Source organism: Protopterus annectens, chromosome 14.part0 (assembly GCF_019279795.1).
Source record: "Protopterus annectens isolate FY-2018-M chromosome 14.part0, PAN1.0, whole genome shotgun sequence".
Lineage (NCBI taxonomy): Eukaryota > Metazoa > Chordata > Ceratodontiformes > Protopteridae > Protopterus > Protopterus annectens.
In genome coordinates, this window is record NC_056748.1 from 621,612,628 (window position 1) to 621,640,499 (window position 27,872).

The 27,872-nt window shown below is 42.2% G+C and overlaps 1 protein-coding gene across 4 annotated transcripts in view; it reads left to right on the plus strand.

Annotated features, from left to right (window-relative positions):
• The window catches only part of HERC4 (HECT and RLD domain containing E3 ubiquitin protein ligase 4), a 3,175,640-nt gene that overhangs the window by 2,716,170 nt on the left and 431,598 nt on the right, over nt 1-27,872 (plus strand). The window lies entirely within an intron of this gene.

Consider the following 27,872-nt stretch of genomic DNA (forward strand, 5'->3'; position numbering starts at 1 on the left):
CTTATTTCCTATACTGTTGGATGACTGTGCTGGATGATGTGTTTGTGATCACAGCAGCTGAATGTGTATCCTCCATGGCTTAGTGGAACTCATGTCGACTATAGTGTGCAGGGTTGGGGGTTTGCAACCTGGCAGTGCATATTATTTTGTTAATGGCCACAACAACAGCTGTTGGCTACAGAGTGACTAAAGCACTGTAGAACATTTGTAGGCGGGTATGCACTGGTTTGCGTGAAGCACAGCATAACTGATCTCTGGTTGCGGTGTCTTGCACTGAGTTAGCCTCTACATTGCTTCGCCAGTGAGGTAATCGCATACCGGCAGCCAAACAGGCTTACACCCACTTGCTCCTGCATACACACGCAGAACTTTGTGTGTTTTGTTCACATTTGTCAACCGGGACAATCCAACTGTATGCTTGTCCATTGTCAGCGGTGGCCCGTGGTGTAGAGCTCCACATTGACCCCAGCTACTTATTCCAGTTAATACTGGGGTGTTCACATTCATAGAGGGTAACAGACATAACATAGCTACGTCCCCCATTCTTCATGCTTAGTTTACGTTAAATGTCGGTATTATTCATGCTTAGGTCAGGTTTACATGTCAGGTATGACTGTTGACAAAGGTCAGTTTAAGGAGAAGTTGGATTCCTGTTAAACAGGTCTGGATAGGTTACATGCAGATTTTCAGGCTAGGTGTAGTTATTCCATACCTGTGTGGTACAGTAGAGGGAAATAGCTAAGGAGTAGGTAGGTAGATAGTGGGGGCGACATTGTAACTGTATAGTGGCCTGTAGGTTTAATTGGATGGGGAGCAATAGGGAAGGTTTGTCTGATGTTGGGATTTGTATGCGAGGCAGGTCAAGAGGTGTCTGTATCACTAGATGTAGTGGTATAGAGTGTGAGTTGGGAGGGAGGGTTTCGCAAGGTGGTGAGCCTGTGTTGTTCCAGGTGTGCTTGTGGTGTTCCTTCATGTGTTATTTACATGTGTTTTGTGGGACAGCTGTGATACTACATGTGGGTTGGGGTTCCAGATACTGGCAATATAGTGGTGGAATAGGTTGTCACCTATGTGTAACCATAAACATTAATAGCAATGGAACAGGGGCTGATAGGTACATGGTGTGCATGGGGCACAGAGGGGGGAGTTAAGGGAATTATCCAGGGTTGTGCAGGATGGCTGCAGGGAAGGTTCACAGCTGGCTATGTTGTGTACGGCAACAGCTGTGCATATACACTGCATTTAGTGTTTGCGTTGGATACTCACACCCCTGGGTGGGGGTGGGGACTACAATAATACCTTGTGATGCCAATTAGATCATCCCACATGCCTACAGTGGGGTGTTGCGACCATGTGTTCGTAGGTGTTGTGTAGTGGGTTATGCAACAACGCATATGGTTATACCATACTTTGTCATGTAAATTGGACTGTGCAGCGGTGGAACCCATATCTGGAATGGTTGCCCGTTAGGCGAAAGCATACCTGTTGACTGTACAGAATTCGCTGACTGTCCAGAGTTTGCTTCATAATATTGGTGTGTTCCTCTTACAATCTGCATCTGTCTGGCAAATACCTGAGAACTGAAGTATTTAAATACAGACAAGCATGTGGGTTTAAGACTCCACATCCTTCAGACAAGTCATGCTAATGCATAACCTATTATTCTGTCAGCTTTCTAAGGTTGTAAGTGGAATATGTCATTTCTGTCCCTATTTGTCCCCCCAACAGTTTAGGTTCTGTCCAGTGGTTTTGCTCTTAGAGGTTGTGAGGTATGGGCGGAAGCTCTGCACAATTCGCAATATTACTTACATCCTCGGGGCGGTTCGAATACAACTGCGCCAGCCAGCACCTGCATGCCTAAGCACATAATTGCATACCCAGAGTTCCCCCACCTGCCCCTCCTCTACAGCACTCATCCTTACTGTGGGTCCAGGTGGGGTCTAACCACACCACTACACACTGCCCACTCTTCACGTCTCTGGACCCATATCATACGTTGTCTCGACTCATGGGTCATCAGGCTTGCCCAACCTACTGGTCTGTGTATGTACTCGGCCTGGTTAGATAAATCTTTACAGGGACGGACTCCGATCATCATCAATTTTTGGGATGTCCTACAAGGGACATTGATGTCTTTGTTACAAGATTAGACTTGGCAGGTCTCTCCCACTGGTAGTATCCTGCCTGAGGTCTGGGAAGCAGTGGTATGTTTACTTGTATCGTGTGTTTGTATGTTTCACCTGTCTAGCTTGGGGGGGTGTTGATTGGACCCCACACACCCATTTGGCATGGCCTGTGAACATATGTAATTCATAACTGCTGTATCGTATCTATATGCGTGTGTGTGTAGATATATATATATATATATATATATATATATATATTTATATATAATTTGCTGTATACTAATATTTAATCAATTGTTTTCTAGTCCTGTGGAGCTTTTCTCCCCGGGTCTCTGCTGAAAATGAGCCAAATGCTCAGCCAGACTTACCCGGTTAACAGATGTAAATTAAATAAATAAATCAATAAATATCCTAGGTATATTTATGTGTATGTTTACACACACATATACATATTTCTACATATCTATATGCACACACACACACACATATATATATATATATATATATATATATATATATCTGTATATGCATGCATGCATACATATATATATATATATATATATATATAATATATATATATATATATATATATATATATATATATATGTATATATATATATATATATATATATATATATATATATGGTTCCCATTCAGAAGCCTGAAACATCATAAGCCTGAAAATCAAAATCCTGAAACCAAAAACCTGAAAATTCAGAATCCTGAAAACTCAAAATCCTGAAAGCCCAAAATCCTGAAACTCAAAATAGACATACTGATGTCATTGTGGCTTTGCTATTGTTAGCCCTGTGGTGTTAGGTCATGCGTTGGGTTCAGGTAAGTGTGCGGTTGGTTTTATGTTCGGGTTAGGGGCGGTTTAAGTGAGTTAGGGTTAGGGCGCAGGTCAGGTGAGTGTGCGATAGTGACGGACCTTAGGGTTAGGGTCAGTTGGTAGATATTAGTGTCTTTGTATTGGAATATTAGCATTATTTGTGTTTTCAGGATTTTGAGTTTCAGGATTTTGGGCTTTCAGGATTTTGAGTTTTCAGGATTCTGAATTTTCAGGATTTTGGTTTCAGGATTTTGATTTTCAGGCTTATGATGTTTCAGGCTTCTGAATGGGAACCATATATATATATATATATATATATATATATATATATATATATATATATATATATTGCTGTATATCTATGTCTAATGACATATGGATGTATGGGTGTCTGCATATGTATATATCTGTATGTGGGTATTTAATTATATTCTGTATCTGTATGTATACATTTGTACTACGGAGAGGGGGACGTTTAACTCCATGTAGGTATGGGTATATATACACACACCTCTACATTTTTACATCTACATCTGTTTATTCCGTTCTTTGTCATGTACAATAGACTGTGCTGCAGTGGGACTCGTAGTGGGAGTGGCTGCCCATTGGGCGTTGGCCCTGGCCAATGCACACGATTGTTCACATCCTGGGGTGGTCCACATAGACCCACTACACCAACACCTGCACAGCTAGGCCCATAATTTCATACCCGTAGTTCCCAAACTGCACATCCTCTTCGGCACTATTCCTTACTCTGGGTGCAGGTTGGGTCTGGCCACACCAGTGCACTCTACCACTCCCCACTTCTCGGGACCCATCACGTATTTTGTCTCGCCCCATGGCTCATCAGGCTTCCCCTACCTTGTAAACTGGGAACATGCATGGCCTGCCGTTGGACGTCTCTGTAATGGCAGGAAGCCCAAAGATCATTGAATTTTTGGGTGTCCCACAAGGGACATACATGTATTTGTTTCAAGGTTAGACTTGGCGGGTCTCTCCCACTGGTAGTATCCTGCCTGTAATCTAGGAAGCAGTCATGTGTTTACTTTTATTATGTGTCTGTATGTTTCACCGGTCTAGCTGGGGAAGGGGGGGGTGTTGATGCTACGTGTTACATTTTTGTTGATTGGACCCCTCACCCCCATTTGCACGGCCTGTGAACATATGTAATTCGTAACTGCTGTATCATATCCTAGCTGTATACATGTGTATATTTACACACACACACACACACATATATATATATATATATATATATATATATATATATATATATATATATACATAACTATATACATATATATCTGTATATTGCTGTACATATATATATATATATATATATATATATCTAACAACATATGGATGTATAGGTGTCTGTGTATGCATATATCTATATGTGGGTATTTATATGTATTCTGTTTCTGTATGTATATATTTGTACTACAGAGAGGGAGAGGTATATCTCCATGTTGCTCTGGGTAGATATACACACACATACCTCTACATATATACATCTACATCTGGTTATTCCGTTCTTTGCCATGTAAAATAAACTTTGCTGCAGTGGGACTTGTAGCGGGTGTAGCTGCTCATTGGGTGGTGCCTCTGCCCAATGAACACTATTGCTTGCATCCCTTGGGCTGTCCGTATAGACCCACTCCAGCAAACACCTGCAAGCCTATACCCATAATTAGCTACCCATAGTTCCCGCACCTCCTCTACAGCACTCATCCTTACTCTGGGTGCAGGTCGGGTCTGAACACACCACTACACACTGCCCACTCTCCACTTCATGGGACCCATCCCGTACGTTGTCTCGACCCATGGGTCATTAGGCTTTCCAACCCTTGTATTCCGGGTATGTACACACCCCGCCTTGATAGGTCATCGCACTGGCTTCCTCCCATAATATGACAATTTTGGGGGTGTCCCGCAAGGGGCGCTCCTGTCTCTGTTCCAAGATTAGATTTCACGGGTCCACTGTGTCCCCCCCCCCCCGGTTGTATCCTACCTGTGGTCTGAGGAGCAGTGGAGTGTTTACATTGTTTGTGGGTTTGTTTGTATGTTTCCTGTGTCTGGCTGGGGGGGGGGGGTCATGCTACGTCTTACACATTTCTTGCTTGGGCCCCTCACCTCCATTGGCATAGCCTGTGAACATATGTCATTCCTGGGTGCTGTATCTTATCATAGGTATATATCTGTATATATCTATGCACACATATATGTATATGTGGATGTATAGGATTCTGCATATGTATATCTGTATTTGTGGGTATTCATTTATATGTCTATCTATGTATGTCTACATTTGTACAACAGAGATATAGTTATGGGTATTCATATGGACACATGTACCTCTAATTCTTTAGCTACATGTCCGGTAATGTTGACTGGTATTGCTGGGTACTGTGTTTCATGTGCATACTGGCCAACCTTGTGTGCCACATATGCTTTGAGATACCTCCGACTGACTCCATTAATGTACAGACCCACGTGTGATACCAGCCGTTTGATATGGTGTACTTAAAAGGTACTTTCAAGCGGTTGTGAGCAGGTTTGCTCAGACGTTAGCATTGCTGACTTCCGGTCACAGTGTGTTAAACACAGCGTCTCCTTTGCTTGATCTGTGTCGGCGGAGTTCACCCTGCCCATACACACTTGCACACGCTTACATTTGCTTACTTCTGATCTGTGCTTTCGCCTGCTTATTGCTGACTTATTCATTCTGGTACTGACTGTTCACATGTGCATTTCATGCAGTACTCCAGTTCACATTTAATTGTTATTTGGTAGGTTCTACAGCAATAAAATGTACATAATTGTTCATATACAGATTACACTTAGAAAACGGTATGTGCTGCAGTGGAACTCGAGCCGGGAATGCCTCCTCCTTAGGCGGATGCTCTGACCACTACGCTATTGCTGTGCTGCTTCATTTGCTTTACCTTCATTGTTATCCTCTTAAGCCTTTCATGCTGCTTTACCTGTAGCTACGTGATGGGCATACCCACGCACCTACGGTTAGCTGTATATTACTGCAAGGGTTTCTTCATGTGTTTTTTCAGTGTACTGTTGCTGTTGAACACATGGGGACTGTTGGCGGGGATATGTGGATACTTATCTTGCTTTTTTATGTACACATTCTTCTGTTCTACTTTGCAGGGGTGTGTTTATTCTGAGAGCTCTGCACTCGGCCACGCCCCCTGCACTTGTCCACGCTCCATGTAGTATTAGTTGTTCAGGCAGTGCGCCTTCCTTAATATGCATGGCGCGCTGCCGTCCTCCTCTTAAACTGGTGCTTCCGTGCAGGACTAGAGTAGTCCTGCAGTAAGGATTACTGAATCTGGGGGAGAGTCTCTGTGAGAACTAACCCTTCCTTTTTACCTAAGGTGGTTTCGGAAACTATCCTCAACCAGTCTATTGAATTACCAGTGTTCTTTCCAAACTTTAAAAACAAGGGAGAGTACACTCTCCACCTCTTAGATATTCATAGACAATTACGTTTCTATTTGCACAGGACATCACAATTCAGAAAGTCAGATCAGCTCTTTATCTCATATTCAGATATTTAAAAAGGCCAACCAGTTTCTAAGGTAGCACTATCCAATTGGCTATCACAATGTATATCTTTCATATACAATTTTAGTGAAAAGACTATATCTAATCCTGTTAGAGCTCATTCTACCAGGTCGATTGCTACTTCAGCGGCTTTCCAAGCCAGATTGCCCTTAGAGTCTTTGCTGAGACAAAATGGGCTAAGCCACATACCTTTATTACGCACTACAAGTTGGATTTGGCCTTTAGGAGTAGAGCATCCTTTGGTTCTATGGTTCAGAGGAATATTCTCCCATGAGCCCCCCAAGAATTAGGTAGCTAGGGACGCGGTCCATTCAGTGAGAATAAAGATAAGATTGACAACATCACATAAAGAAGTTATGTACTTACCATAATGTTCTGTGTGTGTTGTCCATTTCGTCCTTTATTCTCACAACCCACCCACCATTCCCTCTCCTGGGAGACCGAGTAGCTCTAATTGGATCTTTATAGGACCCTACAGCCTCTGAGGGCATGTCTTGTGTGTAATGTGTTTGTTACATACTCTCTGTAATGTATACTCCTACTCACTGCTGGAGGGCAAACAAGATCTGAGGTTATAAAACAGTTGCATTATGGGTAGAGAAAATGCCCACGAGCTTGGGTGAGGACTTTGAACTTATTATGTAAAGGCCGACACAGATCCGATCCCCATCAGTGAGAATAATGGACGAAATGGACAACACACATGGAATGTTATGTTAAGTACATAACTTTTTTTTTTTTCTTGTTTTGGATTTTCTTCCCCCTCATTAATATATATATTTTTTACTTCTGATTTTGATTTATGATTAGGTGACATAACTTGTTAAAAAAATATTTATTGAATTTCATTCGAGTTAGCTCTGCTTTCCCAAATCTTCAGCTAACCTTTACCCCGTTGACATCATAGCAGTAGTCAATGAACATAAATCTTCTATGAACCATCCAAATATTCTCTTCCCTTGTTCAAGCTTTCTCTCTTCTCAGTCCATGGTTCTTTATAGGGGTCCTATTTTTCTCCCAATTATGATAACGCTACTTAATGACCTGCAATGTGTGTGTAACTGGACACATTATCTTCTCTTCAGTGCTTCCTTCCCATGTTGGGGCTGTTGGATTCACTGACAAAAGTGCAGCTGGATGTTGGAGGGCAGCTGTATTCTTTGCACTGAGAATTAATTTTAAGGAGAATTTCCGGTAATTTGTCCCAGTCTAGTTCTGGCAGCTGGTGTCCCCATACAGAAGCTATTTGCCATACTCCTTGTATTTATTCTAGGAGAGTTTTCTTAATGTTTCCCATTGTCCTCATCTTTCTGACCTAGTTATATTCCTAGCCTAATGGTTTCCCATAGAGAGAGGTTTTTCGTGCTCATATTTTGTGATTCCATAATTATTAATGTGAAGTTGTTCAGTCTCGCCGTTCATTCTTCACTGATGGGTTCGGAGCCGATCCATCGGCTCTCACATGGCTGTTAGCAAAGCTCAAGGTTTACCAGTAGCTAGAGACCAAGCCCCGTATCCCATGATGCACTGCTGGAATTACCTCAGATGTTTTTTGCTGTGTATACCATATTACTGTGAGAGAACTGCTCTCCCAAGAGAGAGAAGGATTGAATAAACAGGATGAGATCAGCTTCTAGGTCAACTATCAGCCAGGTGGGGGATGGAGGGAGGGACGTAAGAATGAAGGCGAGATGGAACATCTCACATGGAACGTTATGGTGAGTACATAACTTCTTAATGTGAAGTTATTCACTCTCACCATTCATTCTTCACTGATGGGTAGCATCCCTAGCACCCTGAATCTTGGGTGGCTCATGGGAGTACATTCTTCAGGACCGTAGACCCAAAGGAAGCCCTGTCCCTGGAGGCCTTATCAACTTTGTAATGAGTGATAAAGGTATGAGGTTTAGACCAAGTGGCTGCAGCACAAATGTTATCAAGGGGTAATTTGGCTTTAAATGCAGAAGATGTAGAAACTGCTCTGGTAGAATGAGCTTTAATCTTGTGAAGTAAGGGCATGTTAGCAGCTGAATAAACCAAAGTGATACAATCAGATAGCCATTTTTAAAGCGTTGTTTTAGCCACTGGTCTACTTTTTCTGGCTTCAGAGAAAGACGGAAAGAGCTGGTCTGATTTTCTGACAACTTTTGTTCTGTCCAAATAATATCTGAGCTGTCTGTGAATGTCAAGTTTGTGCAGCATGTACTCTAATTTGTTGGAATGATTAGGGAAGAAAACTGGCAACTTAATGACTTGGTTGATATTGGATTCCGAACAAACTTTGGGCAAAAAAGAGGGGTTTGTCCTAAGAGATAGTCTATCAGCATGAAAAATCAAATAAGGAGGGTTGATAGATAAGGCTTGAAGTTCTGACGCTGTGTGGGCAGAAGTAATAGCCACCAGAAATATGGTCTTCCATGATAAAAATTTGAGATCACAAGATGATGCTGGTTTAAATGGGGGAAGAATCATGTAAGACAGCATTAAGTTTAGATTCCAAGGAGAATAAGGAGTTTTCACTGGAGGCCTCATGTGGAAGGTCCCTTTGAGAAAGGCCTTAGACAACTTGTGGGACATTGTTTAGCCCGTCCACTCCAAGATGAAAGTTAGATATAGCAGCCAACTGGATCCGAACTGCAGCAGCTGCAGCTCTTCATTAAAACTCAATCAAGAATTCTAAAATGGACAGCAAGGGGGCTTGATAAGGATCAATGTTCTGCTTAGAAGCCCATATGGAAAATCTCTTCCACTTACTAAGATATAGTCTCCTGGTGGACTGCTTATGAGACAACAAGAGGCAAAAGATAATAGGAAAGACTTCACCATGTCAGCTGTGTAGAAATCCAAGTTAGTCTATTCAGTCAGGCAAGCAGACTCTTCCACCTCCGAACTTCTACACTGATTTTGTCCTCACAATCTCACTCAGGGACGCCAAACTGAAAAATAATCCAAACTTAATCTATGAGGATAAAACAAGTGGTTAAATAAACGAGCAAAGCACTATGGTTGGATCAGTGCAGTTTATTAACTGACGTTAGGCTTACAAAGTCAGTGGAGCAATCAGTATTTATACTTGTTTAAAGACACACTCCTGCCTGTTCATTTTACATAAATGCTGGCATGCCCAAAATAGAATTTATATTTTTCCCTTGAATGGGAAGGGTGTGTTACTGTCATCTGCTATTCTGGTTGCAAAGCTAGCTTCAGAAATGTTGCCTGAAGTGGTTTATTTTCACACAAGATTTTTAATATGACATAAATTACTCTAATACTTATTTTATTTATTAGTGATAAAAGATTAGATTATTGTTGCTACATTTGATATCTGTCTGGCTGTACTATTCAGTAACAAGGAATTAATGAAGATTTCATTTGCAGTATACAATAGTAGTACAACAGTAATAGCTGATGTACAGTTTAATGAAATCATATAGAAACCAGTCGTGTATCTTGGGCAACTCACAGGAGGCAGGACATGTGTTTCTGTTCTTCACATTTAGCATAAAAGAAACATGTTTCTGTCCTTTATATATATATTTCAGTTGTTGTCATCATTTATACTGTATATATTTTCACATATTTAAGAATGTTTCTGATAGAAAATTACAGATCAACACATTTTATATTTTTTTAACAGAATACTCTCTGTAGTACAGCTGAATATAATCTGTCCGTGTATGATCTTTTGTTCCATCCTGCTGACCCTTACCCAAGAGATTTTCATGCTGATGTTATCCTAGTAACAGGCTGATAGTGTACATTCTGAGAGCTGCTTCTATGTCTCATTACTGCCTTACATCTGCCTTTTTAGATTAATTAATTCCAGTCAATTAAGTGTTTATTTATATTGATAGCTATACTTGACAGAGGGAGGAATTTTTATATATGCAGTAATGTATAATTTGTCTTGGCCAAGGCCTTTTTAGCCAGGCAGTGCATTTTCTTGCAGCTTCATTTTTTGATGTTTCCAGCTACCACTAACATTTATAGTCTAACAATGACCAACCCACTTTGAAGAAACCCTGAAAAACACAAAGTTCTCTCTGCACTGACTACTGCCCTCCCAGAAAAACAAATAGCCGCCCCACGCTTTGGTGTTTATTTGGGTCAAAAGTGAAGGAATTGTGGGTTATCCTGCCTCCTGTCGTAGGGTACCATATGTGCAGCCGGGAAGCATCCAAACAGTTTATGTGGCACCAGGAAGGTGGATGGCTCATTACAAGCCCATGGTTGACTGGAGCAGAGGCCCTGACCAAGCATCCTGTGCCTACCTCCTTGTGTTCTCTTCAGTCTAGGAGAGGAGCTCCAGTTACCTTGCCACTAGTTAGGGATTCTGAAGACATGAAGAGGGTTTGTAATGTAGGAACTTAAAGCCTTCAATCTGTTCATTTCACCTTTCCAAATATTTCTTCCTAGAGGACCAAGCAGCAAAGACATTTTCCTTCTCCACAGAGTCAGGTCTCAGGAAGGAAGTGGCCACGGATTTATTTCTTCAGAAATCTGCTTTTATATGGCAGCCCATTGCAATTTTATCTGTAGCCTAGGGCTGCATGCTGAGGCATGTGATTATATTTGATCATCTTGCTGAAAATACCCTCCCCAAAACAGAATCTCAGATGGTGTCCTGTATGCCCTTTTCAAAGAGAAAGCTTCATTTTTCTAGTCCTTTCAGAACTTAATTGTGTTCTCCTAAAGAGGAAGGGGACCCTCATCATAGTGGAGAACCTTATGAATCCCCTTGCTGCCCACAGTGCTACTTACTTTTCAGTTCAAACCAAGACTAAAAGTGAAGGAAATCTCTTTGCAGATTAAGAAATGCCTTAAAGTGCTGCCAGGGGGCCCAGGAGGATATCTTTTTTAGTTATTCATGAGTATTAGAGCAGTGTAGCAGTAAAAATAGAACTGATGATAGTATTTGAGCCAGAAAGCAGTTTGTTAATGGATTGGCAGGTGATGCAGTGGTGAGATACCCCATGTACAAGCCAAGGTGCCCTAGATAACCTTTTTAGATATTCTCTTTTCAGTGGGCTTTGCAGAAGAGCTAGCTGCAGATGAGTCAGGAAGTCACATAGGCACCCAAGGGAGTATTCAGTAGGCCAAGTATGCTGAGCAGCATAATGTCATAGAGAGGTACCTTACTAGAAGGAATGTAATAACAGTTTGGTAAGAGGGTACAGAGACACCACTGCACAGAGGTGAAATGTGGAGAAATTGCATTAGCCTTTGGACTGTAGAGCAACTAAGGTAAGAGGCTTAATTTACTTTGAACATAAATTGATATTTGATTTAGCAATAGAGACAGAAATGAGAGTGAGAGAAAAAATAACCATTTAGATGTTTTTTTTTTTTTTTTTTTTTTTTTTTTTTTTTTTAAGTTTAGTGTAGAATTGACAAACACAAAACGAGATGTGCAAATATGGCTAATGGATGAGGAAGTACTCCAGAATTCATTTACAGTTGTAGATTGACTTGATTGTAGATGGGAAGTAACAGTGTTGTTAGATGTGAAACATGAGTGGATTATGCATATATCAAATGCGTGGATTGGGATGAAGGAAGGAGTTGTCCTGTGTGCAGGCAGACCCGAGTGTTTCCTGTGGTCTGGAAGGCTACCTTAGGTGTTGCATGTGAAGATGTTGTGCCAAGTGTGGGATGTGGGGCCACATAAACTATATCATGCAGCGCAAAAGAAGTGGTTCCTGGAGATGTTAATGGCCAGTCTGTGATAGAGGTGGAAAAGAATGTGGATATTAGTATAATTACTGTAGTAGAAAATCAAGGAAATATAAGTGGAGGATTTGGATGAATGTGAAATCTGGACTATAAGACACTGTAAAAATAACCTTGAACAAAGGTAAACCACAGCGTTAGCAGGAACCAATCACCAAATGAAAAAATCCAAAGGGATATGATGTAAAAACTCCAGCTTTAATCCAAAATAGACAGGAAAACAGACAGGATGAGCGCTTTCACTATGTAGCTTCTTCAGATCCAACACATACTCAATAAATGTAAAAATAACAGTTTAATAAAATATAGCTTGAAAATATATATAAACGTACACCCACGAATATATATAAATGCACACCCATGTTATCGAAGGAAGTAGAGGGTGAGAATCTAGAGAGGACAAGGGAACGAAAGAAAAGCATAACGGTGTTAAATCCATGCTAAAAAATGCATATGGAAAAGTTGTAAGAAACAGGAACAACTGCACTCCTATTTATGGGTACGTGGTAGAATGAAGTATTTAGTTGTTTGGAGTAAAAGGCTTCTATTTTGGTAGGTGAGTGTATGTGGGAAGAGACTAAACAAAAGTTAATAACAAAAAGTGAGAAGGTGGAAGCTCTTCATAGGTGTCGATAACAAGGTACAAGCAATGAAACTGTTTTAATCCCTTTAGTGGGGGTCAGGCATATTTTTATCAACCACAGGCGAAGTTGTGAACAATAACTGATAAAGAATTGAAGAATTTTTTGGGGGGAGGAAGAGTGCAGTATTTAAGTGGAATATGTTGTTTCTCCCCAAAGAACAAGGTGGTTTAGGATTACCGGATTTGAAAGGATACTGTAGAGCTATTCAGATAAGGCTCATATGCATAATACAAGAAAAAGGCTACAAATCAGAAATGGAAAGAAATTATGTTAAAATGAGGGAATTCATAAATAAGGAGGCAATAGGATTTTGGATGCAGGCATTTAAGGATTACAGTAGCCATCCATACATAATAAGTACAAAGTAGCAGAAATATTTTGAAAACTAAGTAAGCCCACACTGGACTGGAGAAAAGAGATTTTTACCAATAGGGGGATGACTGTGGAGGACTTCTAGGATGGCTGCACATTCAGTAACAGCTTAATTCTAGCTCTCCCAGTCTGAAAACAGGAACTCAGCAGAGAAAGTGGACCTGTGTGTTTCTGGATAAATTTCAGTAACTGACTAGTAAGTGCACTACCTGAATTCCAGGAAAAAAGAAATACAGGGGACCAAAATCAGCTACAAAAGGTAAGGAAAAAACACTGACTGAGAAAAGTACTGCAGCTGTTCAGCAAAAAGCAGTGCAAGCTCCAGACATGACTGCAGTAACCTAGAGGAAAGCCAGGGCTGCCAGATGTCCCTATTTGGGCGGGACTGTCCCGAGATCAGCAGCCTGATCCCAAGTCCCGCCTTGCCAGTTTAAATCCTGGCCAGCCTCCACTTTGTTTTTTTTTGATTGGCCCATATACCTGGCATACAGGCCAATCAAAAAGCGCTAAACACGGAGCTTCTTGTGTTCCGCATTAAACAGAAGTAGCTCCATGTTTAGCGATTTTTGATTGGCCCGTATGCCGCTGTATACGGGCTAATCAAAAATCGCTAAACACGGAGCTACTTCTGTTGAATGTGGAACTGCAATGTTCCGCATTAAACACGAGAAGCTCCGTGTTTAGTGCAGAGCTACTGTTCTTTAATGTGGAACTCTGTTGCGCATTAAAGACCTTTTTTTTTTTTGGAATTTTTTTTTTTTTTTTTGCTCTTCACTTTTTTTTTGTCTTCCCTACCTGGCGGATATGAAATCTGGCAACCCTGAGGAAAGCATAAGACAACTGTACATAGACCTGTTTAAAATAGATGAAACACTGATGGAGCATATCAATTCAAACAACAAAACTGGAAAAAATGGAAGAAGCTTTAAACAGATATTCAGATGAGGTGATAAAACTGCAAAAGTCAGAGGTTGAAATGAAGTAAACACTGGCTGAATATGAGAATGCTCAAGAAGCAATGTTTGAAAAAAGTATAGAATTAGAGGACAGAGCACGTAGGGAAAACCTGAGTTTTTCAGGTTTGCCAGAGAAGCTGGAAGGTACAGACTGCATTCAGGAGGACAGCTGCAGATTCGTCATTGGATGAGGAGGAATCCTCTGAAGATGAATCATTTGCTTATTCCACCCAGATAGTTTCACCACTAGGGTATGCCTCCCCAGAAGAAGAATCTAATGGTACAGATTCCCTTTGAGAGGATATTGCCTTTGGAGAAACTATTCAAAAAATGAAAGAATTTTTCAAATGGGACTGCAGCCAAGTCTCAGATATTCAAAAGAGATATTATGACCTCTTGCAGATGGATTCTCCATCACCCTCTGCTGTTCCTCCAGTTCTGCCAGCCTTCCTAGATACATTTACTGCTGCATCCAAGTGTCCAGATTCTCAACCCCCTGTCCCCAAGCACCCAAAAAGGTTCTACAAGGTACTTGAGGATGCATAGTTCCTGTTTAAACCTTTAAAGCTGCATCTGCAGACCCAGCTACTATTTCTGTCTCAGCTGATAAGGCCTTCAAGTTATTGCCTTCTACTTCTTTTCTGCCCTCTGCTAAAGAGAGCAAGGTTATGGGGAAACTCTGGAGGAAATGGTCTGCACCTCTACTACCCTGGTCATCGGGGCAATTAATTACTAGACTCACATGGCCAAATACTCTCTGGGTCTCTACTCCAATGCAGGGAAACTCCTTTATGAGCTTCCAGATTCTCCTGCCAAGGCAAAGCTGGCTGCCATTCCCAACTCCTCTGTCCAGATTACGAGGCATTCCATCAGGTGCATTTATGATGCTGCAGATGCCTCTGATAGGGCAGTGACCTCTGGGTCAGTTTTAAGGAGATATTCGTGACCCAAGTTACAACCAATGCCTGATGACTTTAAGGCCAAACTCATGGATGCCCTTTTGGATACTAAAACCTTATTTGGTAGCTTGGTTACAGAACTGTTCAAATCTTTACAGGAAAAAGCTAAGGAGCTGCAGGACCTTGAAGCATATCCTGGTTTCTTCTGTTCCCAGGTTCCAAAGGAACTATCCAACAAAGACTGCCTTTGTTAGGAAACCTGTCATGCATCCTCCTAAAAGCAGGAGAGGCCCTAGGAAGCAAGCTTCTTCTAAATCTGCCTCATCCACTCCTGTTTAGAAACCACCCTTTCAGTCCCAATGTAAGCCTTGGTAACCTGTGACTACTTGCTTCCAGGGCCATCCACTCCCCTGTCCCTTCGTCTTTCTCTCTCTTGCAACTTGGAATCAGATCACCCAGGACTCTTGGGTCCTCTCTCTCATCCAGAGAGGATATTTCATGGTTTGGGAAACTTATTCCTCCTTCAGAGGCATCTCACAACTACCAAAGGATCAAATGGCCCTCTTCCCTCAGGTAATTTCTGATCTTTCTCGGGGAACTATTCAAGAGGTCCCTTTTGCTCAACAAGGGAAAGGGTTCTATTCCAGCATGTTTTTGGTTCCAAGGGAGAGTGGCCACTGGAGACCCATTTTTGACCATTCCCACCTAAACACCTTTCTGAAAGTCCCATCCTTTTGGATGCTGACTTTGCCTTCTCTTCTTCCTCTCATTTTTCCACAAGCTTTTATGGTGTCATTCAACATCAAGGATGCTTATCTTCACATCGACATTCACCCTCAGTTCAGGAAATTTCTACATTTTTCTGCTGCTTCCTCTCATTTTCAGTTCTGTGCTTTGCCCTTTGGTCTCCCTCCGGCACCAAGAGTCTTCACAAAATGATTGGCTTTTATCATAGCATTCCGCAAACTGCAGGGAATTCAGATCTTCCCTTATTTAGATGATGATCTTATCCAAGCCCAACCACCAGACCTACTTCAGGAGTCTCTTTCCTTCACTGTTTCCCTTTTAGAGAGTCTAGGCTCCACTATAAACTATCAGAGGTCCTCTGTGACCCCTTCACAAGGCCACTTTTTTTGGGTTGCAGGATCCAAACAAACAAGATGCTAGCTTCCCTATCCACAGAAAAGGTGCTGTTCCTCACCTCTTAACTTCCAAAGCATTTTACCCCTCCAATGTATGACTGCCAGGGACTTCCTACGCCTCCTGGAGTTCATAGCTTTTACTATCCCCATGCTCCCCTGGGCCAAACTGCACATAAGAAAAATTCTGTTGTTTCTAAAGACTCTCTGGATGCAACACTCCCACCCCCTGGATTTTGTAATTTCACTCCTATCCTACATAAAAAAGGAGTTGGATTGGTGGATATCTCGAGTAACCAAAAATCCTGGTCTCTTCCTACAGCCACCCTTCCCTAGAGTTATACACAGATGCTTCAGACACAGGCTGGGGTGCGACTTTACAATCCTGGAGGGTCAGGGATGTGTGGTCTCCCACACAGGCAGAGGAACATATCAACGTAAAAGAAATGAGAGCCTTGATTTTTGCTTTGAAAATCTTCAAACCCATGCTTAGTCCATGGGTGCTGAGATGGTTCACAGACAATGCTACTGTTCTGTGGTACGTCAACAAGCAGGGGAGAATGAAGTCTTACTTCCTATGCAGACAAGCCCTATATGCCTGGGAGTTGCCCCTTCAAAGCCAAGTCTGCCTTCAGGCAGTTTACCTTCCCTCAGCTTACAATGTGGTGACAGATGCATTAAGCAGGTCCATGACCCAGTCCCACGAATGGATATTACACAGGTATGTGTTTCTGGACTTGATCCATTGTTGGGGTACACCTCAGGTAGATCTCTTTGCCTCCCCATGAACAGACAACTTCCAAACTTTTGTACCAGGGTTCCACACTCCCTGGCATGGAAGGTGGACACTCTCTCATGTTCTTGGAAGGGGATGTTTCTGTATGCATTCCCCTCCTTACCTGTCTTCCAAAAGGTCCTACTGAAGATTCAGCAGGATCAATCGGAAATCTTGCTTGGCCAAGGCAGCACTGGTTCCCCTTCTCCTGCACTTAGCCAAGGGCAGTCATCACAAGTTGCCCTACAGGATGGATCTACTCACACAGGACAAGGGAACCCTGATAACATCCACAGCTGTCAACTGTGAACCTGGCTGTGTGGGTGATTAGCATTTTGATTCCGTATAAACACCTATTTTCAGAGGACATGCTTCAAGTTCTGCAGGAGGCCAGAAAATCCACTACTAGGAAATCCTATGCTTCCAAATGAAAAAAGTATTCCATCTGGTGTCGCAAGAAGGATCTAGAGCCACAGTTAGTAGATGTTCTGGTGGTTTTGTCCTATGTGTATGAACAGATGAAAGGCGGCCTATCCTACTCTTCAGTGAGGGCTTACCTTTTGGCTATCTCAGCTTGTCTGCCTATGACACCCCCTTTAGCCTTGAGGTTAGAGGTGAAACTTTTCCTGAAAGGCTTCCTTCATATTAGACCTCCAAGGAAACCAGCTCCTCCTCCTTGGGATCTCAGTTTTGCATTAGAGAAGCTTATGTTAGCACCTTTTGAGCCAACAAGCTCCTCTTCCCTGTAACATTGTACATGGAAAACAGTTTTGCGGGTGGCCATTACATCTGCTAGAAGGGCCTCGGAGCTGCAAGCTCTGATGTCTAATCCCCCCTTCAGTTTTCCACAGGGACAGAGTATCCTTGGTCAGTGAGTTATCTCTTAACCAGTCTATCAATCTTCTCACATGTTTCTCTTCCCCTCAGTCTAAAAGAGAATCCTACATTCTTTTGATGTGTACAGGTAACTCGGATACTACGTAAATCTGAACGTCTGTGTCCTACCACTCAAGTGCCCTGGGTCAGCTGGTTTCCAAGCAAACTATTTCTTCTTGGATTTCTAAATCTATCTCTTTCTGTTACTCAGCCAATAATAAGAGCCTTTCTTCTCCAGGGAGGACACACTCCACTAGAGCAGCATCTTCTTCTGAGGCTTTCTTTAAAGGCTTGGACAGTTGTTCTAGCCTGGAGGTGGCTACCTGGCCCTCTGTGTTGCACTTCTTATGTGCATTAAGAAGAAGTTGAGGCTTGGGTGTTCATTGTATGTAAATACATCAGGGTGAATGGCAGGAACATTGAACTTAAACTATCAAACTAACTGACTACATACTTGCATGCCCACACTCTAGCTGCTCACTCAAAATGGCACTCTTGCTTGCATGTGCTCAGTACTTGTATGCATTTGCTTACTCACTGGAAAGCTTCTTAAAGGTATATCTCATACACACTGATCTACATCATCCCTCTTTACTGAGCTGTCTCATGTAAACAGTAACATTTGAATAGGCATGCAATTATACAGACACTAATAAAGAAAAACGGTCATGTCCAGGTTGCCTTGTATCTGGAACTAGGTTTCAAGATACGACCTGATCTTGTGACGTAATAGTTAGGACTGGGTTTAGCATCAGGGACAGTCACTGGGGAATGTTCTGCTTGAGGAGTTTCAGGGATTTTCTCAGGAATGGGGATTGCTGACAGAATGTTCTCTGGATCAGGAACATTGGACAAGTCGTTCTGAGAACTAGAGTATGTCACAGGCAAGATGCTGTAACACTGGTTCGGACACTAATAACAAATGTTTCTGATTTCAGCTGTATTCCATTCCTTGTGATTCCACAATGTACGATCTTGGATCTTGCCATAAACTTTTCACAAATCCATTGCGATCAAAACCTTTTGATGTCTACATCCTCACTATCTCCCCTTTTTTCAATGAAGTGAGTGGTTTGCTGATTTTATCATAATAAGAATTCTGGGACAGATACTTTTTTAACAGTTGGGCTTTTACTGCTTTGTTATTTTTAGCACTTGGAACCAATAAATTACTGCTGATTGGTAATGTGGTTCTGGTTTGTCTCTACATAAGTCTCTGGGCAAGTAAACTGTGATGAATATGTCAAGGAATGTTTGAGATGTAACAAGTTGAGAAAAATCGATATTGTCACATCTGGATTTCTCTAACAGCTGTTTTGCACTTTGAACTGCATGTTGGCTGAGGGTATTTGGGACTACTCATAATATGAACAAAGTCTGACTCTTCTGCAAATCTCTTGAACTGCTGATTTGTAAACTGTGCACCATTGTCAGAAATAACTCTGTGAGGATTATGATGGACAGAAAAATGTTGCTTCAACTTAGTAATGACAGTACTGGAAGTTAGGTCGGGAAGTAGGTCAAGCTTGAAACAATTTGAGTAAGAGTCTACTAACATCAAATAATGTTGACCATTCCACTCAAAGATATCTGTGGCTACTGTCGACCAAGGTAGTTCAGGAATCTGGCTTAAGTGAAGTGGTTTATTTGTTGATGCAGCTTTGTACTACTACTTCCTGAACAAGATGAAAGTACTTTTCTCAATATGTGCTGACATAGAAGGCCAAAATATTAGACCTCTCGCCCTTCTTTTGGTATAATCAGTTCCTGGATGGCCACAATGCAAGATCTTAATGTGCTGTTGTTGCAAGGATTTTGGAACAATCACTTTAGGACCTTTCATGATGATATCACTGTCTGACAAAATCTCAACTTTGTATGGAAAATAAGGTTGCACTTCTGGTCAACAAGATTGCTTTGAAGGCCAGCCTCGACTGATAGAGGTTTAGCTTCTGGAGAATTATATCTGAAGCTGTGTGAGTTCTGAGTTCATCAAGATGTGTGGAAGAAAAATTTCTAGTTTCCGTGACCTCAAAATCAAGTTGCTCATTGTGCTGTTCTGTGGGTTTTCTGGACAATCTGGATAAAATATCAGCAAGGTAAAGAAGTTTGCCTTTTGTGAAGACGAGTGAAATTGTACTTTTGCAATTTGAGCATCATACATTGCAGTTTAGCTGGAGCTGTATGCATAGGCTTTCTCAAAATAGTAACTAGAGATAGATCGACCATAAATATAATTATGGAACTTCAAACATGCAAACACAGTTGCGCAAAGCTCTTTTTCAGTCTGAGCATATTGCATCACAGTCTGGGTAAGAGTTCTTGATGCACAGACTACTGGTCAACCCTCTTGAAGAATGACTGCAGATAGACCAAATTTAGAAGCATCATAGGAAAGAGTAACTGGTTTGTGAACATCCTAGTAGCTGAGAATTGGTGGGTTGTCAATTTTTTTGTTTCAGGGCATCAAATACTCTTTGGTGCTGTTCTTACCATGACCAAACTAAATCTTTGCGTGTCAGCTGTCTGAGCAGTGATGAAAGTTGGTTTAAATCAGGCATAAACGTGTCTAGATAGTTGACCATGCTAAGAAAAAGTTGTAGGGTTTGAACATTGTCTGAAGCTGACATCTCCAGAATTGCTATTTGCTTGGAAGGATCTGGTCGTTAACCTGAACTGGTAGACAAGTGACCAACGTAAATAACTTTTCATACCTTGAATTTGCACTTTTGAAGCTTCAGGTTAAGAGTCACTTCACGTGCTCTTTCCAGAACTTTCTTGAGGTATCTGCCATATTCAGCTTCACCATTGCCTCATACTACAATATCATCTACTATAATAGCACAGGGATAACCTGAAAAAAATTTGCTCTGTTGCACACTGAAAGACTTCACTGGCAGAATTTATTTCAAATGGCATTCTCAGAAATCTGTATCTTCCAAATGGAGTACCGAATGTGGTTAACAGTGAAGATGGTCAGTCAAGCAAAATTTTCCAAAATGAACTCTCTGCATCTAAGACAGAAAAAACAGTGACATTTGGCATAAGGGCAGCAACCTCATTGATGGTGCACATTGGATGATGATGATGACTTTTTAGTGCTTTGTTCACATCTCTTGGGTCAGTATATATTCTGATATCATCTGAGCTTTTCTTATGAGCTACTACAATGGAGGATACCCATTCAGTAGGTTCTTCTACTTTGCAAATTACTCCTAGTTGCACCATTTTGCTTTGACTCTGCTCCGCATAATTACTGGAACTTTCTGTGCTGGTCTAAAACTGGGCTGACCTCTGACCTCTGTCTCTAACTTCATGGAGTACACAGTTGGTAGTTTGCCTAGTTTGTCTGCAAAAAGAATACTCAGAAAAATAGTTTGGTCAAAATCTGAGCTGTTGTCATTCAGGATTACGTGGTGAACTTCTTTATTAAGTGAACTCAGTCCCATTCTTAAACTGTCTCTGAAGCCCACCAATGACTGCATGTGTCTCTTGACCATGTAAAACTGCAAGTCATAGCTGTTCACAGCAGACTAACGTGAAAGCACTACTAGGGTTACCACCTGTCCCACTTTGCGAGGGACAGTCCCTCTTTGGGCAGTTGTGTCCTCACAAAAAAATATTAAAAATGGCAAATGTCCTGAGATTGTAGGACATAATTATGTCCTATATTGTATGTAAGAGTTGCATAAAACAGTTATTCTGTTATCTAAAATACCTAAATGTTGTAAGAAACAGAATAAGCAACTAAAATGCTACAAGAATAAGCTATTATTTAGGCAAAAAAGTTAAGTTCTATCCTTTGTACTGACCGTGAGTATGTGTCGGCCTGTAAAATGTGATGTTTTTCCTGAAAATGTCCCACTTTGGCCATTTGAAAAGGTGGCAACCCTAAGCACTACTGAGCCTTTGGTTTGAATCTCTCTACCACCATAACCAACAAGCTTCGCACACTTTGTCAAATCAAGTTGTTCTGTAGGTTTTACTCTAGCAAACGTTTCTGCTGACATAACATTGCATTTTGAGCCAGTATCTAATTTGAGCTCCACAGGGCTCCCTTTAATCCAAACAGTACACAAGATCTCATACTCTTTGCCCACAAATCTACTGCATTGACGGTTTCACCAAGCACAGCCACACCATCAGCATAAAAAGTAGGATCACAACTTTCTAATTGATCAACTTGCCTCTTGGAATGCCCTCTGTTAATAAAAGAACGTGCCTTATTTGATTCAGAAAACCTTTTTTGAAATGATTCCACTTATTGCAGGAATGACACTCCTGACCAAAAGCTAAGCACTTTTCTCTTTTGGGTTTGTGATTTCCACTACAGTTACAACAGTTGACTATGAAGCTAGGTGGGGACACATATTTTGACTTTGCTGACTCACCCTTATGCTTTACTGAGCATGCTGTGGAATTTGCTGGAAAGACTCTGGGTTTCCCAGGGACTGTTACAGGACCTGCAATAGCTGCCATGTGCCTGGGCCTGTTTCTTTTAACCACATGTTGCATACTATCTACATGAGCTTTGTCACTGTGCCTTCCATTGCTGTTCTCATTTGTAAGTATACTTGTGTGCTTTTCTGTAAGCTCGTATATCTGACAAATCTCAATGGCCTTATTCAAAGTTAAATCACTGTCTCGAAGCAAAATCTTTCTCACTGTGTCATTATTAATACCACACACAAGCCTGTCTTTTTATCAACTCATCTCTCAAATCACCAAATCTGCACATTTTAGCCTTATTTCTCAAGTCATTTATATATGCAAAAGTTTCATCAGGTTTTGATCCCTGTAAAATAAGTGCCTTTCCACTGTAATATTCGTTTGGAGATTACACATTTCTCTAAATTTACATTTTAAGCACTCTGGGTCTTCCCATGTTTCAGCTTGCACCACTTTATGGCGGTCTTCCCCCTCCCCTGCAAACACAGCAGGTGCATACACAAATGAATGCTGTCTTTCATTGGCTTTTGAACCAGCTAAATTAAGCAGAATAAATGCCTTTGTACATGAGTCTTTGTCAGAGAAAGCAACCTGTATAACATATTCCTGCTCAAACACACACCAATTTTCTGCAATATTGTTATTAAACGTAAGTGGTGCAGGTCTGCGAAATCCTTCTGCCATGCCCACAGGTTATAGTAAAAAAACAGTGCAAAATGGCCCTTGTAATTATATACAAACATTCACACACGCCAGGTAATTGTAATAATAATCAAATGCACAAACTTTGAAATACTGTACTCTGCAAAATATGCTTTGAAATAACTGTACTTTGCGAAATATCCTTTGAAACAACTTTACTTTGTGAAATAACTGCACTGTAATACTGCACACACTTGCAAACACTTTGCACATTTCCAGTATTTTGAAAAGCTTTAGTTATTATAAAAAAGTAACACATAGCAAAAAATACATTTGTTTCCCCTTTTCTGTACATTTTATGCAATTCATATATTATTTCAAACATTTTCATAATTATTTTGAATATTTTTATCAATATGTCACTGTTTCAGACATTGTGAGTGCTTCATTTATATTTGTTGCAAAAGAAATCATTTAAGCAAGTTTTAGTACCTGGAATTTGTTTCTGACCTGTTTTGCGAGTCATTTGAGCAGTAGGGGTGATCCACTCCTATATATTCTTCCAACTTTAACCAGTTGCCTCATGGCTGTAACTCTGTATTCCGTTCTGAAGCCATATCACTCTTCTTATGTGCAATAAGAAGATGCTGAGGCTTGGGTGTTCGTTTAAGTAGTTTATTGTATACAAATACATCAGAATGAATGGCAAGAACATTGAACTTAAACGAACTATCTAACTAACCGACTTGAAACAATTATCATGTCACTTTGTAATACTCTAACAACTTTAAGCAACTTAAGCTCAGTTACTGATACGTTTTATCTATATAACAGATGACACATACTATACATTACAGCTTTTAATGTACAAGGTTTGCTTCTTGATACAGATGATGATTCTCTGTTTTCCTCGGAACTGATGTTCTTATAAAAATACCTGAACCGATACCATTTAGTCTTGGTCTTTTTAGACAGTTCTTCTCTCAGAACCTGGATCCATCTGTTACTTTAGTATTTGCTTGATGTCATGCAGTCTGCTGATAAGCTGAATTTTATTCTGTTTCAAGGTGAATTATGTGGCAGCCTTCAAGACGTAGAGAGTCATCCTTGTCTGTGGTCATCCTTGCAGCTGTACTAGTCAGGAATTGGGGAGTTATCCTTATTTGCAGTTCTCCTTGCAGCTGTACTAGTCATGGAACAGTTCTTACAGTATGGATGCCAAACATATGCAGTAATTAACTACTCTATTTTTTCCTACTATTTCTACTTATTTTTAGCTAAGAAAGTTTTAACCCTTTAATGTATATATTCTAACAAACAGAATTGTACATGCACTATTGTAAATGTTTAAATGTATATATTCTAACAGTTCTCCGTTTTATTTCAAAAATGCACAAAACAGTTTACATTGATATGTATTCTTTGGTCAGGTCATAATTTTTATCATGATTTACAGAAAACACACTGGGAAACAAAACCTTTAGCTTTTTTGATACAACAGGTTAAAACACAATTTCACATTGTTAATAAGTTGATAACAAGCAATGTTAAGTTGTCTATCTCGCCTTCATTCTTGCTGGATGGGTTCGGAGCTGACCTCGGCTCCGACTCGGCCACTCTAAAAGCTCGAGAGTTGGTTCCACCGGCTCGAGGCTCCCCTTATATCCCACAATGCTAGGCGAGAGTTACCTCAGATCTCGTTTGCCGCTACAGCTTCGAGGTTGGTTGTTTCTACTGGTTCCTGGTGAGTGCTAATTTTCTTGTAAAAATTACTCTTTAAAACCCCTTTTAGGTTAATATTCTTACTTAGTTAGTGTAGATTAGAAAACTTTATTCCCGACCCTAAATATTTTCCGTTTTCTTCCCTAAGAACCTTTAGTTCTTCCATTGGGCCTTTAGGCCTTCCCTTCCCTAGTGGAGTGTGTGTGTTTTTTGTAGTTTATTCTAGTTTATTGTACTTTAAATACTAGTATTACTACTAATTTTATTGTGTTTTCCTGACAGGGTATAACTTGAGTGTTTGTGTGAGTGTTTGTGTACACCTGTCAGTCAAAAAAATGTCTAAAGAAGCAAAGGTCTCCGGATTCAAGAAGTGTGATGCGTGCTGTCAGAAAATGTCTCTGACAGACGCTCACACTTCTTGTGTCTATTGTCTGGGGCCTTTGCACCTGCAGGACTCCTGTGCTGTGTGCCATGGCTTCAGCCCCAGGGTCCTGCAGGAAAGAAAAAACAAATTAATTCTTAGAGGCTTACTGAAGCCAGAGGATTCCCTGTCAGTTTCAACAGGGAAGCCCTCTAAGGCATCGAGGTCTTCGACTCCGGCTTCTGAGCCGAGACCTCAGGTTGCTCAACCTTTGCCTTTATCGGCTCCGGCTGGAGCCGATAAGTCTCAGTCCACAGTTTCTGTGGCTCCTCGGCTCGGCGGAGCCGAGGTTATTGAGGTTCCCGTGTCGGCTCCGACCAGACCTTCGGAGCCGACAACTAGGAAGAGGTCCAGGTCACCATCTCTTGGCTCCGTTCATTCGGCTCCAGGATCTCCCCTGCTGTCTGAACGGAGCCAAAGGTCTCACTCCTCTAGGTCATCAAGGCTGTCGGATCATGACCTTCAGAGGGTAGTGAGTCGACTACTTAAGTCCGAGGCACTAGCCCAGATGCTTCAGAGCCCGACTCATCAGTCGATGCCTGCCCCGGTCCATCAACATTTTCCTCCTTCGACTCTCTTGAGTTCGGAGCCGGGTCGCGTCGGAACCGAGACTGTGATTGCGTCGGAGCCGAGACAATGGTCTTCGGCTCCGCTGCCGCTCCGCTTTTCTTTGGAAGAATCTCGGCACCGGACTTCCCTCGTCGGCTCCGAGGGGGTGAGTGGCATCGGACCCTTGTCCGACCCTCCTCTCCCTCTCGGGGCTTCGGCGCTGGTGAGTTCGGCTCCGACATCGACCTCGGAGCCATCACTGTCGGTGCCGAGGGGGGTTCTTAGCTCCTCGGAGCGGGGACCTCTGGCTCTGCCTGACAGGGGTGCATTCGAGGTCATGCGGAGTGTGTTAGAGCCTGGCTCTACTCCACAGTCGGCTCCGTCCGCCCCTCCCTCTATGCTGCCTCAGGGTAAGTCGACTCACTCCCTCATCCCGGACCGCAGAGAGCCAGCTCCTCAGGAGCCCCTGTGAGGATTTCATCCTCTTCCGAGGCCTCTCCTGATTTGGCAGAAGAGCCCCCTCGGAAGAGGAAGTGTAAGAGGAAACACATTGACTCACCTGAGTCTATCACATCAGGCACAGATTTGGATGATTCTGAGGGTTCCCCCCGTTCCCCTTCTGAAGATGTCTCATTTGCAGACATTCTGGAGATCCTGAAACAGAGGGGAAATTGGCCAGCCCTCAACCCTTCGGAGGACGAATCTGTGTATCTTGAGGCGTTTGGCTCTCGTCCTTCCACCTCCTGGGTGTCCCTCCCTTGACCCCCTCATGCAGGTGGTTGCTAAGAAGGCATGGACGGCTCCTGATTCAGTGGACCCCACTCCCAGGAGACCCTCTAAGTTCATCACAGCTCCAGCAGGCAAGTAATTTTATCAAAAGGAGTTTCTGTGGATGCTATGGTGGTAGCTGCTGCCACAAAGAAGGAACTGGCTGATCCTTCAGTACCTGTCCATCCACCTAACAAGGAATCTAGGTCCATGGATAGGTGCGGAAGCGGATGTTCTCCTCAGCGACATTTACCATGCGTTCGCTGAACTACCTGTGCCATTTCACTCGTCTTCAAAGGGACTTGATCAAGGAAGCGAGTGAAATGTTAAAGGATCCTACAGCTGCGGGTTTCCAAGACAAGATGAACACGCAGCTGGCTACCCTTAATTCCATATCCAACTCCTCCATGCGCCTCCTTTCTTACGCGGCCGATGGAGCGAGCAGAGCCGCAGGGACAGGTGTAGCCTTACGTAGGCATGCCTGGATGCGGCTATGCAATTTTGCGGACCCTTTCAAGACGTCTTTCACGAACTCCCCTTTTGATGGATCATCTCTTTGGTCCTCAAGTGAAAGAAACCCTGACTAGGTGCGAGACTGATGGCAAGACCCTTTCTGCCGTCGGAGTCCGTTTTCGACTCCTTCCAGGCCTTACCCCAAAGGCCAGAAGGGTGGAAAGATGTGGTTCGTAAACAATCTCAAGGGACTTCGCCTGACGCACAGAGTCGTTTCCTACCAAAGGCAGAGGTGGGAATAACAATGGTAGACGTCGCCCTAGGGGCAGGGGGGGTCCGCAGAACCAGGGCAATCGGGAAGCCTTCCCTGACAAGCCCTTTCAGCATCCCTGAGGTGTTGCCCGACTGCCCATCTTCGAGGCAGTCGGGGAAGATTGTCACTGTACCCAGAAGCCTGGCTATCCCTGACTCAAGACAAATGGGTACAGTCCATCATTTCGAAGGCTATTCTATCCCTTTCTTCGCTTTCCAAATCAGTCAAAAATCCCTTCCAGATGTTCCACCCGCTCAAAGGGATCTAGCAGCTTTGGAAATTTCAAAACTGCTTGCAAAAGAGCAATTCAGCCAGTGCCAGCAGACCAACAAGGATCCGGAATCTACTCAAGGTTCTTTTTAGTTCCAAAGAAAACAGGGGACTGGAGACCGATATTGGATCTCAGTGTCTTGAACAAATCAGTCAAGAAAACAAGATTTCGGATGGTCACGCTGCAATCCATTCTTCCCCTTTTGGGCAAAGGAAACTGGATGTGCTCTATAGACCTTCGGGATGCGTACTATCACATAAAATGAACAGACGCTCCAGAAGATTCCTCCGCTTCAGGCTGGGAACCAGTCATTTTCAGTTCAGGGCCCTGCCCTTTGGTCTCACCACTGCCCCGGT